The 15,781-nt window shown below is 41.0% G+C and overlaps 1 protein-coding gene across 4 annotated transcripts in view; it reads right to left on the bottom strand.

The window, feature by feature from the left end:
* slc8a2b (solute carrier family 8 member 2b) overlaps nucleotides 1-15,781 on the bottom strand; it is a 200,307-nt gene that overhangs the window by 151,298 nt on the left and 33,228 nt on the right. The gene's annotated exons all lie outside the window — the stretch shown is intronic.

Raw genomic sequence — 15,781 nt, 5'->3', positions numbered from 1 at the left:
GGGTATATATCAGGATAAATGATTTTAAAGGCCTGTGCGAGACACTGATGAGGAGTGGTAAAACAGAAGAACAAGTGAAATGCATTTTCCAAGTGCAGGCAGAAAAATAAAAAAGCTGCTCTAGGGAAATGGCATGTAATATTAGAGGAAGAGGATGAGAAAACACCACGGCTGTGGAAATAAATTAAATGAAATTTGTTGAGCACTGGTGTGAAAAAGAGAAAACAACACAATAAACTGTGAGAGGAAGAGATTCATTCTGAGGAGCGGGGAGAAAACACTGCAGAGTTGGCCTTTCACAATGCAGTACAGATGTGCTGTCTGCTCATGCTCCAGCACCATGCATGTCATTTCTTATTCCGCTAACAAGGATACAATTTCTTGCATTACAAGAAATTGTAGAGGCTAGAAAACTAGCCTCTAACAATTACCAGTTAACTACATCTTAAAAATTAAATAAATCAGTAAAGTAAAAACAAACAAAACAAAACACTGCAAATAACTTTAATCATCAAATACAAAACCAGGCTACCCTGATTTCCTCACAACCAATCTGAGTCTGTAAAGCTTTATGTAAATTAGGTAAAAAGAAGATGAATCCTACACTGTTTTCTATAACTTGCATAGTCGACAGAAACAAACAGTTTAGCATTTAAGGTAAAGTGGATCTCTGTTAACTAGTCATTAAAGCTGTTTTCTTACTATAATGTTTGGTGATAAGAGATTAAAACACAAAGTATCAAATTGTGCGCAAATAACTATGACTGTGCTGCGGTGTGCACAGGGTATATGGATTGTGTTCAGCTATTTGTAAATGGGTCTTTATGTATACATATACCCATGTACAGGTGTGTGCAGTATATATGTAGGTGTTTTTGTTGTTTTTAGTCTCTGTGGTTCCAAGTTTTGGTTTTCAGTAGTTTATAGAGTTTAGTTTCCCTTTTTGAACCTTATGTTTTGTCTTTTTTGGATCATTCGCCATCAATCAATACATGGCTTGCTCTCAGTCCACCTTTAACAGCACGCAGTCTGCAACATCCACAGACCCATGAATAATAAAATAAAAATAAACACACTGACTCTGTCTAGTCATGTAGGCTTCTGTTCTCATGTAGTTTGGAAACCCTAATCCTAATGTGGAAGTTTAAGTTCTCATTAATTTGTTTTTCAATTAGTGAAAAATGCCGCCATCACTTTCCAAAAGTCACATTGAGAAGCTGTGTCAACTGGCTCATTTCTACAAACAAACAAAAAAAAAAAACGACAATTTGCAATGACATAAAACAGCCTCTCAGTCATCTTAGACAATCTGACCATCAGTTTGGTGTCAGCTACAATTCATATTACCAGAACTTCTAATAACAGGTAATGAAAAATGCTTTAAAACTACACTGATAAAAATAAAACTGAAAGTTCTGAAGGATATAAGAGATCATTCTGAAACATTAAGAGCTGAATGTGAGCACAAATTCAGAAAGTTTTCTTATTATCCTTTTTCCTCTCAAACCAACACCCTTCACCACCTGTCCAGGACCTGTTTTTTAATCCTTCCTTACTTCCTCCATTCACCTGAGAGAAACACTCTCTGTGTGTGTGTGTGTGTGTGTGTGTGTGTGTGCGTGCACGCAAGGGGTCAGGTAGGTTTGTATAATCCAGGTGGTCTCTCAGCTGGTGCTGTGTTCATCAGGATGTTGTAGCTCCATGCACCGCTCACCCTCACACTTACGGGTCACCACACACACACACACACATCCAGACAGAAAAACACACCCACACAACTCTGGCAGGAAGAACACCCCGCCACCACCACACACACACAAACACACACGAAACATCCTTCCTCAGCTGATTTTTCATGTATTCAAACTTCCCTCACATAATCAGCATTTTAATTTTTGCCTCAAAGCCTTTAATATTATGCGAGAGGCTTCTGTATATAATTAGTGTAGCGGCTGAATTAAAAATTTTTAGTATGTTTAATGAAGAAAAAACAGTAAAATATAACAACCAATAGGAACAAAACATTCTTCCTCCTCAGAGCTGGAGCATCCCTGTTTATTATTTTCATTTCTCACTGGTTACTAAATGACTCTGCATTATTTTGAAGATAAAGTAATTGCAGTATGAATAATACATCTATTTACTCTCCTTTTCTCCTTGTTTGTGATTTCTCTGTATATGTGCATGCACTAGAGGTTTTTAGGTTGTATGACGATCACACTGGCCCTGGGCTGCTCACGTGGATGTGTCTCTGTCGCCGCTGTTTGTGCAACAGTAGCAGCAATAGGTGGTTATCATTCTTGCATTCAATGTTATGCTTCAGTTGCAGTAGCGTAATCATGAACACTGCTGGAGTGCCCCTGAGCTAAAACATGCTATTGTAGAAGAAGCTACAGCACTACAATAGCCAATGAAGATGAGGAAGGAGAAAAAGATAAAGCTAATAATGGGAATGGAAAATGGAAATGCGTGCATGCATGAAGACCTGCATCTGCTCAGGTGCAGGAGCAGCACTGAACATATTAGGTTGTTGCAAGTCAGAATGAACAGATATGCTAATGCAGGTTTTAATATGAGTACAATGAGAGCAGATGTTTAATATTTTACATAGATTTTAAAAGTGTAATGACTAACTTTTAAAAACAATAAAGGTCCAAACACTTTTGTCTGTGAGATGTGAGAGTACAAATAGCGACAGCCTAGCTCAGGCACCTGACTGCAGCGATCCCAGATGATGCCTCAGTCATTACAATGAAATTTGGTCACCAGCTGCATCCACAGAAGGTTGACATTTTTTGCCTAAAGACCATTTTTATTAGTATGGGGGCGGCTGTTTGATGTCCCACTGGCGGCACAGAAACAGCAAACAGATATTGTTTTATTGATTTTATCCAACTTCACATGAAGCCAAAGCATTAAGCCACGAGACTCAACGCAAAGCACTGCTGATAGCTGTTCATGGGGGACACGCTCAGGTGGCTTGAACAATGGTAGCCACGTCAGAGAGCCGAAATACTGACGCAACAATCTGGCAACATTGTTGCAAAGCTGCTAAGTTGTTGCTAGTTTGTTGCTGACAAGGAGCTGTACTGAAAGATGACAATATGAGGTTTCAGTGAGCTCGACGGTAGAGTGAGATAGGTCTGCAACCATTCGTAAAGCTGCCTCACCATATCGAGTTAGAAAAGCAGATTTTATTAAAGTATAAACTGACACAAGCATTAAGGCCTTTATCCACCAGACACGTAAAAATTGTATAATTATTTCGTGCATTAAAAATATTTTTTGGACTCATCTGTTCTCAGTATAGCTGTTGTCAGCATTTTGTTTTCAAACCAACGTCAGTTTTTTAGATGAATAAACAGATCTGACCAATGGGATTACTGCATTTGGCAACAAGTGCATTCGAAGCTCAAAATGCGCACTAGTAATGAATAATTATAAGGAAACAGTCAAATATTGTTATTTTACCTCAGACACACAGCTGCACTGCTCTGTGACCATCGGCTCTCTGAAATGATTTTTCTGCCTCCTCAGATGTGGTCCCAGTGAGAGCTGCCACACATTTCCAGAAATATGTACGAAAGTGTTCATGATGCAACTTCAGCTCCAGGTTCAAACCATGAAATTTTCCCTGCTGCTGCCTTGTCTTGAGAACTGGACCGATCCAGAATTCAGTTTCTTCCTTTCCTTGTTTAGACACATTGGGGGCAGCTCATCAGGGCTTTATGTCAAGTTGGGGGGGTACGAAAAATTCAGAACTTCTTGTTGATTTCTCGCAGTGCATTCGCTGTATAATGGCACTTACAGTCAGCTCTAGTTTCCTCCAACTGGTAATCAAATCAAACACTGAGGTAGCAGCCCTGCATGCAACTTTAAACTTAAGAAAGTCATTTTAAATCTTAACCAGCAGTTCAAAGATTTTGTTGCTTGTCAGGACTGCTCATAAGACCAGCAGAGTGAGCAACCCGGGGGTTCTGCGAATCACTGCCACAAATAAATCAGTTGGAAATCAAACGTCCATCCTTTTACCTCAGGCTACGCTGACTCAGCTGGGATTAACTGTCACACTGACTGGCCTGATTAGAGCTCAGTGATTCATATCAGTGATTCATGCTCCCTAATGTGGTGCCAATGAAGGGAGACAAAGCATCAGCAGGCTGTGTTGTAGCAGTGAACAACAGAGACTGCATCTGTTGTCTCTGCTATTAACATGCAGAGTTCTCTCAGTGTCCTCAGCCTGAGTGGCATTAGTGAGACACTTCTCAGTGTCGTCTCAGCAACAACACCGGCAAGGATGTTGCATGATGCAACTCATGTTTCCAGTGTTACACAGCCTGAGCCAGCACACACAGCATGGTGATCTTACGATATTATCCAGATGCAGCCCAAACACTTTTTTGAAAGAGTGAAAGATCCTCTACAGCAGAGCCGTAAAAGAAAAACATGTTGACTGTTTAAGGCACAGCTGAACCGATTGCACTGATTCTGATAAGCATGCCTGCTACGTTGTTACAGAAAGAGGTTCAAGTCTACCCAGTTTGTGGTATTTCATTTAAAAACATGCATGGGTGGCAATTCTGCGAGCACTTCAGAAGAGCTTGAATAGATAAAAGAGATGCTGCTGTGCACTGAGATACTAAAAACAAACAGCATTCAGAAAGGAGAGCAGCCTCCACTTTAAAATGCTCTCATGCTTTCCTACAGAAAACCTTTAAAAAAAAAATCATAAGTATTTGAAAAGTGTGTTACCAAGGCTCTTAAACCTGTGATTGAAACATAATTAGGGCAAGCAACCTACGCACTGCAGCCCACACCGGACTTCATCAAAGACCAGAGAGCAGTGACTCAGTAACAACCCTGAGAAGAGCTTCTTTGAAAGTGTCTCTGCAAACTTAAAAAAAGTGTTTCCTTACTGCCTCCTGCAGCGAGCACAGGCAGAGACGGTGCAGAAGGAGAGCCGCCTGGAAGGACGTGTGGAGTTCATACAGAAGCTGTGGACAGTGAAGAAGCTCCGCCTGGCACTTGTTGCTCCGTTGTGAGGACGTTCACAGTAACTCTGTGTTCCAGTTTCATGCTGATTCAGTCTGAATATTTACAAAATTAACAAATGTTTCACACCACAAAAACTGGACAAAATTGAAAACTGGAACAGAGCTTAATTTAATACTGTGAGCAGCTGATGAGGAGCAGAGCTTTAGAGTCGTGAGTACTCTGCACTTTGGTGTGGGTGGTGGAGCTGCCCAGCCACATTTGAGTTTAACATTTGAAAATTAATTTCGACAGCTTCTCATTGACAGGTGGCCGCTGTACCTCTACTGTTATTCATTCAGGACCACCGTGGTGAAAAGAGCTGTGCAATAATCGTCTGCAGTAACTTATATTTGGCTGATGGAGAGCAGCACAGAACAGACAGACGCAGCATGAAAAGGACGGTCTGAGGTGGAGGTGGTTTGTAAAGCAACGTGCAGATGTGCAACTGTAGGCGGACTAAAGTGGCTTTAAAAGCATGCCATACTTTAGACTGGCCATAGAAGGGTGTCTGTGCTTTGAGGGATCAGCTGATGTGAGTTGGGATTAAGATCAGCTGATCTGCTGGGATGGTGACTGAATGTGACTAACACTCTGCTCCATCTTTGAGAAACGAGTATAAGGAAGCAGGCTAACACATTTCCAAACATTCACATAATGTGGACCTGAAAACATCTGGGAGTGCCTCTTTAACAGCTTCCAAATTAAAACAATAAAACTCTAATAAACTCCATTTAAAAACAAACAGTCCCTGCCAGACAGATGGTCGCCGCTTTGATGTATGAGTCGAATTCAATTTCCCAATTACACACACACACACACACACACACACACACACACACACAGGGATGTCAGCTACTGTCTTTGCCATCAGGCAGCGGGATTAAAGAGTGAATTTAAAAGCTCAATAAGTGATCCATGTTAATTATTCGGACTCTGATTATCTAGTGCTGTGTGTGTGTGTGTGTGTGTGTGTGTGTGTGTGCGCGTGCCCAGTGAACGTCTTTGTTGCAGATGTTTTCCATATTTGTATCTCCGTGCATGTTCATGGGTTGTAATAATTATATTGCGGGACCACAAAACTGTTTAGCCAGCATCATCTTTAAAGACAATCTTTAAATGTTTAAGGTTAGTCTATGGTTAATGGTGACGATGTGGCTGTGTCTTTAGAAATTACATTCAAGTCACTTAAATGTCATGTGAAATAATGGGAAAATGTCTGTCTGTGTTCCTGTTGTTCTCTAACAAGCAGCCAGCTGCTTGTCCCGGTCTTTCACAACAGTCTCCCAGCAGCTAATGAGACACTCCCAGCAACACCTGCAGGCGCTCGCAGCATGAGATCGATATCACACACACACCCATGCATGCAATCAGACATATGCACATGTACCTGAACACTGACACCCACACTACATATAAACGTGTTCTTTTTAAAGAAAAGAACATTTCAAATGTTTCACAGCTCCTCACACTTTATTTTGGCCATTCTTTGCTTAGATGACTCAACGGCTTTCTGCTCCTCTCATTTGTTTTGAATGGATACAATGAACTCATTCTGCATCATCTAAATATAAAACAGAAAAGTTTGCAATGACTCATATTCAGAACACTGGTGTTGGTGAATTTCACATAATTAAACATTACAAAATCCTTTATGGTGAGAAGCAATTAAAACAGCACAGGGTTTAGCATAAATGCTATATTTGCCAGGTACTAATACAAAGGTTTAACGGTGGGGTGATAAAAAATAAAGCATGTTCCACAGTTGACGAGCCCGTAATCACAAAGGCGACTGCAGGTGCCAGATCAGCAGAAATAAACATGACATTTGAAGCAAAGAAGAATTACCGCTGCTGCATAAAGCACTTCAATACTCTCTGCTACATGAAACGCAGCTGAGAACAAGACTTGATTTTCGAGAGCATCCTCGAGCTGAAGAATATGTATCAGACAAATGAAATTATTTACTTTTCAAAGCTGGACTGAAATTTTAAAAAAAAAAAGCTGTAATCAGACTTGAAATGACATCACTCGTATCTGTTTCAGAGAAAAGATGCAGAATTCTTTCTCCAGAGCAAAGGTGTTACAGATGGTCTGCTGCTGATGAAGCACAGCTGTGCAAGCCAACCAACTTGGCTGCAGTCAGTGAGTAGAGAATCAGAATAAATGGGGTGATAAAATTACCAGATAGGCTTTTACCGCAGAGTGAATGAAGCGATGGATGTGTGGATGGACAGTCACTGCAGAATAAGCGAAGAAGAAGAAGAAAAAGAATCTGTAACCATCAGACCATACAGGTCTGAGTCAGCAGGTAGTCTTATCTCACGTCGCCACACCTCTGGTTCTAAAATAACCTACCATCTCTGCACCTCTCCTCCTGTTGACAGCTGCAGTTAAATCCTTAAGTTTAAGCGATCTCATTTTCATTGTATTCCCCTTCACTAAATAAACCTCCCTTATCTCAGAGACAGCAAAATTAAGCCATGAACCCTCCTCGTGCTCCACAGCAGCCTGCTGGCTCTGATGCAGAGCAAATATAGTTGACAGTACAGTTTCTTTTCAGCCGGGCCCCGAGAACATGATCCAAATCTGCACTTAGAGCTGAATAAGAGAGTGCAGTGCAGACCGGCAAGTAAGTGATGAATGGATGAAGACAGAGTGACAGCTAGGTTGGGAAGAATCAATTAACCTGGATTGGAAGATCCTGGTGGTAAGTAGACAAGTCAATGAAAAAAGGGTTTGTGATGGTCTTTGAATTTCATTAAGAACACTTTCAATCAGAGGGAGAATTAACCGTTTCAGCAATCAGTCCAGAACAGCTGCAGGCTACAAATGGTTTTATCTAACATTTGAAAAACTCTGTGATTCCTGTGAAATGAATACATAAACAGCACAAATATTCAACTTAATCTGGCGTTTGTGAAGGACAGCAAAGACGTTTAAAGGTCTCTGCCAACTAATTTAGAGCAACTACAAAATCATGACTGAGTCTGTTTTCTGCTTCGCTTAATCACTGCAACTGCGTCTACTCAAGCACAACATTTTAAAATGTAAAAAGCTTTATTTAAATATCAATTCTACTCAAAATCCCGTCACATCTATAAATACTAAGCCTTCAAATATCACACCTGTATGGGCTGAGGCGACGTGGTGATAGAAAGACCAGCACTTGGATTGAGACTACCGGTAAATAAAAGCCCCGTGAGTCTGCAAGATATCTGAGGCCATGCTTTCACTATCACTATGACATTAAAAAAAGGTGTCTTAGTAGGTTAGATTATAACCATGTGTATGAAACAAACTACAAGAACTATTTTACCCATTTTTAAATGCAAATAGATGTAATTTCATAATAGCAAGTTAGAATTACAATACGTAGCAGGATAACACAGAAGTCAGTAGGGCTGTGCGATATGACGCAATATATTGGATAACAGAATGAAAACATCTATTGTTTCAAATTATACGCTTTTGTTTGTTTCGTGGTGTCGCAAAACTGTTATTTCATCGGGACACAGAGATTACCAGCATGGCCAGTCAAGATGAGGCAGAACCAGGTAGCTCCAAACAGAAGGACCAGTCAAAACAAATCGAGAACCTTATCCCTAAATAAGGGGCAACCTCTGCAGCATGGAAATGGTTTGGTTATGGAAAATGCAAATTATGGTGCAAACTGGTCCCCATCTCAGAATCAAACACCGCAAACATCTTCTACCACCTACGCAAGAATCACGTGAAAGAGTATGGAGAGAGTTCAAGGATGAGAAGCAACAAAGAGCCATCAGGTGCTCAAAATAAACCTTAGACTCAAACGTTAGAACAGGCTTTTCCCCGCAGCACGCCGTGTAATAAACACTCACAAAGAAAATAGCGGCCATTACAAACTTATATCTAAAAATATATAGTTTCATGCATCGACTCCACACGACGCCCAGCTGAAAACACTTCACACAAGTCGAGCTGCCCAAGATTCACAGAATTCCCTGAAAATGCACCGTTTTGTGATATACATCGTTATCAGGATGAGAAATGCCTGATATCGGGCGAGATTTTGGTCATATCACCCTAGAAATCAGGCAGAGACACTGATGTACACTGATGTGTACAGTAGATAATCACTGAATAAGTTGCACATATGACAGCAACACTGACACAGACTGACTATCATAGTAGCGAAAAGTTGATTCCCTATGTTGGCCCTGTGATGCACTGGGTATCAAGGTTTTACCCACCTCTCACCCTGGGACAGCTGTGATAGGCGAAACCTTCCCTCTGCACTTCTAACAGAGTGTGAGTAGCTCCCCTGTGTTCAGTTATATAAACAGTTTCATTAACTGGTAAATATGAAAATCAACATTTTCACACAAAGATTGCCACATATTTAAAGTGGATTAGGGATTCATTAAAAATAGATTTATTTACAATTTCTGTGCAGAAGCTATACTTTAAAATGGGTGTTTGCTTTTCTACATTGTAGGGTCTGACATGCAAATGAGAGTTATTATTAATGTAATTCCAGCTGTTACATAATGCAAAAACACCCACTGAGCAAATGCATAGAGAGAGGCAGAAGAAGGCCTACAGGCGCTACGTAGTGAAAACAGCCAAAATTGATGGGCAAAAATTGCACGCGCGCACACACACACACACACACACACACACACACACACACACACACACACACACACACACACACCGATGAGACCTTTTAGAACAGCACAATGATTCGCTCGAGCTCAGCACAGTCTCACAGGGAGAATCTAGCTCACACAGACACAAACACAGCCGTTATTAATTTAATGAGACGCTATAACACGAGCCAGAGGTTTCCTCCATTCTAGGAAAGAAGGAACAAGTGATGAACCGTTAGTAAATCAGGCTAATGACGGGATTAACACCAACAGATTTAACAATAAGCTCTTGGCTGTACGAGGCGTCTGCTTTTTGGCTTTTAGACCAAAACTTCAGGATTGCAAATGCAGAAAATATTTAAAGCGCTGCTAGGAACAAGTGACAGAAGAGCCAATAACACTGCATAGGAGACGAGGAGAGTCTCTTTTGATCTCCTGCTTAGAAAACTCCTTTAGCACAATGCCAACAAGGACTTTGGGTGTCTGAATTGAACAAGCGGAGCTCTTTTGAGGCCACTGATGAGGTGGCTGAATGAAATTTAATTGCTAAATACAACAAGGTCATTACCAAAATAACGCACATTTTTCTTTGAAACAGATTTTAAAAAAGCTGGAGTAACTGCACATCAATATGGCATTGAATAAACCAACACTGTGATACGATTTCTTCCATTTGTATTTGTCACAAAAGAAAAACATTCAGCAGCAGTCTACACAGAAATGCCCAGAGCTCTCTCTCCCCAGCCACGGATATTCAACTCTTCCTAGGGGAAGAGTTACTGAAAGACATAATCTCTCCAGTGTCCCGGGTTTGCCCTGCCGTCTCCTCCTGATTAGACATGCCTGAAACATCTCACCCGGGAGGAAAGCTGGAGGCAACGCAGAAAGATGCTCAGACGGACTCACATCACTGCAGGGTAGCAGCAGCTCTGCTTCTCCCGAATGACTGAGTGATTCACCCTCTAAGGCTGAGCCCAAACACCCTTTAGAGGAAACTCATCCTGCCGCTCGTATCCATTATCACGTCTTGATGGATGCTCAATCATCCAGCTAAGTAAATCTCCAAAAGTTGATTCCGTTCATCTGGACGTGGCGTTTTCAGTAGGACAAACGTTTGGTCACTCGTCCAGGTGACTTCTTCAGTCTCAGCTGACTGCAGGTTTCCCCAATCCTATAAACAGTACATTTGCATAATGACTGAAACCAGCCCACTGAAGGAACAATGGGCTGGGAGGTCAGTTCCTTAATCTGTTATCACACTAGTTTGTGGCCAAAGATGAAGGTAGAAATCTAAATCCATATTTTCCAACAGGCTCAGCACTCGCGTCACTAAAATAGACTGGTACAAAGTCTGTATCACTTCAGATTCTGCACAACTCTGCTTGTCAATTTTAAACAAGCACCCGAAGTATTGCACTCACAAGCTCACTCGACAGTTCACTATAAAGCCTTTTTTGGCAGCCGCTGATTGGACAGCTACTGTAAGGTCTTCACCTGTGATCCACATCGTGCTGATGGGCCTCTCTGACAGTTGGTGGGTGGTCATGTCGTTTTTCATTTTATGGATCAATCCTCTGTCCAAGGTTTGGCTCCAAAACAGGACCACACCGACCTGAGTCCCAGTCCTGTGTGAAGTAACTGGAGGAGAGTGTTCCCAGTTTTCCTGCTCGTAGTTTTAAATGGGTGACTTTCCCCTGGGAGACAATAACCCCGCCAACATAAGGAAGCAGTTTTGGTTTATACATGTAGATAGACTTAGTTATATTATGGTAGCAAATCATAAGAAAAATTTATTGTAAAATAAAAAATATATGCTTTCAGAGGTATAGTGCTTTATGCCTCTAAACCCACGTATGCAGAATCTGTGAGGTCACGCAAATCAGAAGCATTCTAGTGCCACATAAAAAAAACAAAGCTTCTCTCACACACACACACACACACACACACACACACGCTTGTTTGAACCCTCTGTCTATAAATTATGGATGTCTCAGTAGAAACCTGCACGGGCTGACAGTTTCGAGTTAAGAGGGACCCTGATGAGCACAGAAGCAGAAACGACATCGGCAGGGTGAGCAGACAGGCTTTGAATATGGTTTTACTGATTTCAAACAATTCCAAGCTCCTGGATAAAATGCCCCTTACTTTTTTTCATTACAATTTGTTTTATTTATGACAAAACGTATTACACAAACGTATTTCTCAGAATTTGCTCAGGCAAAAGCTCAGACTGGAGACTTGAGGATGCTCTGAATGCTCCGTATCTCAGGTACACGGCACCGTGACACAGTTGGTCAAACCTTCAGTGTAAGAGGGGCAGGAGGAGTTGGATTAAAGGGGGACTGAACACTAAACTGGCTTGTTCCATACAGAAGATGAACTGATGAGCTGCACAGTGGTGTCATACTCAAACTATTACTTTAAACTGTTTGGTGTCCATCAGGTAGTTTACTTGTTCTCCATTACATCTCAGCTTCTGCTTCAGCATTAAACGATGCATTAAACGGGGAGAGTTGGCTCAAGAGTTGGGCGTTCGTCTTATAATCGGAAGGTTTGGAGTCCTTAGGACCAAGTAAAGCGCTATACAAATACAGACCAAACCTTCCGGCGTCTGAACCCTTTAATCCCTGTGCTCACTTAATTTTAATAAAGGGTAGCTGCATTACTAGAGCTACTCCCAAAGAGAAGTGGGTTTCACTGTTGGCCCACTGCAGTGGTTATTGAGCATATTAATGAGAACATTGTCTGTGTGTCAAAGAAACGCACTTAATCTGAAAAGAACTTAATTAATTCCTGTCTTATGTAAAAACACAAGCCTCGGCATTCACTGCATGCGTGATGCTGTTTCATCATGTTTGACCTAATTTACAAACTGTCACTGCTTTAAATGCCAGAGCTATTTAAGGCTGGCATTATTTTTAATCATATTTTAGTTGTTACAAGTCACTGCCCCAGAGTGGCTTGAATCACATCATTAAAATCAGCATCCTAACTGCTATCACAAGGCAGTACTGCAGATCTAACTGAACACGAGCCTGACAGAGGGATGATACCAGAGCAATGTGGATGCATCACAGTGATGTGGAAATTCTTGTTAACACCAAGAAGGAAAATTAAGAATTTTGGTTTATTTTTTCTGTTTCTTGGGGTTCTTCCTAAAAAACCCATTCTCATCCCAGATCTTCAAATCTTGCTGGTCTATTAGATTGAACAGAGATACCCAGTGGATGTACTCTGGTGTCACACCCTGAGACAGATCTGGACTGGGACAAAAAGAATAAATGACATTAAATTAAAAAAATTTAAATCGCCCCTGGCATTTTTTTAGCCAGACAGTCAACCCTGATTGGTCAAAACACTTTCTCTAGACTGAGTGTTTCCTGACTATTTTCATACACAGACCTGCAGACTGGAGGAGCCAGGGATCGAACCACGAACCTTCCGATCAGTTGGTAACCTGCTCTACCTCCTGAGCTACAACCACCTACTGGCAAAGATGAGTAAACCGTCACTAGGTTTTTGCATTTGAAACGTTGGCTGTAGTATTGCAGTATTGCAACATGGCATTTGGGTCTTCTGACTGAAACAGGAAAATAGGAAGATAAATAGTGCCATCATTACCAGACCTGGCCTACATCTAGTTGGCATACAGCCTGCCAATGACACCAGTCAGTCAGAATTGCCAGTTTGATCCCGGATCCAGGGAAGACCTGTTTTCTATGGGCCTGGGCCACATACACCAAACCACAATCGGGCCAGATGCGGCATACCATGGCATAAACAGTGGCGTCATTACCAGACCTGGCCGATATCTGGATGACATATTTCTTATCATGCCAGAAGTGAACCAGCAGTGCCGGCTTGGTACCAGATCCGGGCCAGACCTGTTTGCTATGTAGGAAATAACAAGCAAAATTCAGTTAGATGCAGGTCACACCAGCAGTTGAACCCTTACGTCTTTGCACATGTTGAAAAATGAGTGTTTCAGTGGGATACCAAGAGCTCCCAGACAAGCATCTATTTGTCTCACTGTTGCCACAACCTGGAATAGAAGTGGCACTAAAGTGTGTTTGTGAGCTTGAAAACAGCAAGAAACACAACTACAAGCAGGCTGGTCCTGGTCCGCTGGATGATGTGCCAAAAATTCACAACAGTTTCATTAAATTCTGCAACCAAAGGTTTTAACTGGCAACTAGACCCACTGTGGCACTGTGTGACTAAATAAGTAGGTACTTGCTGTCAGAAGGGGCATCTGGTGTATAACATCTACCAAACCCAACATGTGGAGCTTGTACATAAACAAACTTACTGCAGGAAAGAAAATCGATTATTAATTTAAACAGACAAAAGAAAAAGTAATGATCTTAGGAAGGTTTAAAATATTAAAAATTCTCACTTGAGGATTTTTCTTAACCGAGTAGCTTAAATTGTGCAGTTCTACAGGACAGCTTCCAACTGAGAATTCAGAGTGACAGCACTAAGAAAAGAACAGAGCATTGTGCCCACCATGCTGCTTCCTGGGTGAATAAAAAAAGTAAATAAAGTTAAAAATAACGGCTTCAATGAGCTCTGCTTCAGTCCCTGCTCCCCCGGCTGTCAATCACAGAGGTGAAGCTGAAACTGCGGTGAGAGGAGCTGAAGCACTCTGGCGAGTTCCTCCATCACACTTCGTCTCACCTCATCCACATCTTGTTAAAGTTCCTCTCTCACTTTGCCTAACTTTTTACACTTTGCTTCACTTGATATTCCTTGTACAACGAGCACACAAATCTCACTTCATACACTTACAGTTTTTGCAGAGGGCACAGCTGGGATTTAGAAGAACTGAAAGCTCTGAAACAAAAGGACAAGAAGTCACTTTACTCCTTTGCTCTCTGCGTGTCACTTTATCAAACTGACTTTTTGTCCTTTTCTTTTAAAGCTTACAGTTATATCAAACCCCAGCTCGGTTTTTGGCAAAGTGTCTGCAAAATCTGTGTGCAAGTTTGTGTGTGCTGCTTTCACTGGTGAATGTGGAGCTTCAGCTCTGTCCCAGAATAACTTAATGCAGCTTTAAACCTTCCAAGGTCAAAAGAGATATCGCTTAATTATAACTGTTTATACCAACAAGACAACTACTTTTCAAATGATAGAAGAGCTTTTTTCTAACATCATGCTTAATATTTATTGTATCAATTTAGAAAAAGTAAAACTGAAATCTGTTGTCTTGCAACTTTGAAGAACAACTTTCTCCATCACAAATATTATTTTTTCTTGTGAGCTTGCAGACAAGTTTATTTTAGGCATACACTGCTGTCTCACTGAGTCAGGTTTAATAAAGGTTAACTGGCCAACAGTGTTAATTACAGACTAAAACAAGATTATAACGAAATAAAAACTAATGCACAAGGTCAAAAACTGTGATGAAATGTATCAACACTTTTGTTAACGAATAAAAAATAAGATGAATATATTCTGAAGAGACTACTATACTACAGCTAGTTATGGTCTACATAATGTTATGATATTTAGTCAACTAAAACTATAACCACGAACATGGATTTGTAAATCATGACTAAAAATAAATTCAAACTTGCTGTCACACTGAGCACTGCTGGCCAACTTCATCAAAACTACAACTACAAACTGATTACTCTGCAGTCCTAAATCATGTGAAACTCGATCTCCCAATGTGTCATTTAATCCTATCCTGTTATGCACATGTACCTGCAGGCAGCGATCTTCAGTGCACCAGCTTCAGCTGCATTTGTTATCAACAGAAATGGAAAATAGTCTCATTTCAGAGAACTTTGTGTTTTGAACTTTACTTGACTTTTTTCACCTGCCAGCACCTTTTATGTGCTTCTTACTTTCACTCGCCGTAGTCTAACTTCTGCAGCACCAAAGGACACCTTGTGCATAAATGTGGCCAGCTTTAATCCTGGAGCATTAATTAACACCTCATGAATGATAACTGTCTGTAATATGATAATTACTGACAGTCATAAAGCCACAGAGGGACCAGAAAATTGAGCCGAATAGTTTTTGTTTTTGCGCACTATTAAAGTGAAAAAAATGTAATTTCCTTCGGCATATTTCTGTCTACTTGATGGAGGTAGCTGCTGCTACAGGCTCTTAAA

Source organism: Aulonocara stuartgranti (genome assembly GCF_965226115.1).
Source record: "Aulonocara stuartgranti genome assembly, chromosome: 14".
In the NCBI taxonomy this organism is placed as follows: Eukaryota; Metazoa; Chordata; class Actinopteri; order Cichliformes; family Cichlidae; genus Aulonocara; species Aulonocara stuartgranti.
Note: the sequence above shows the minus strand (reverse complement) of the source record. Positions and strands in the feature narration are given on the sequence as shown.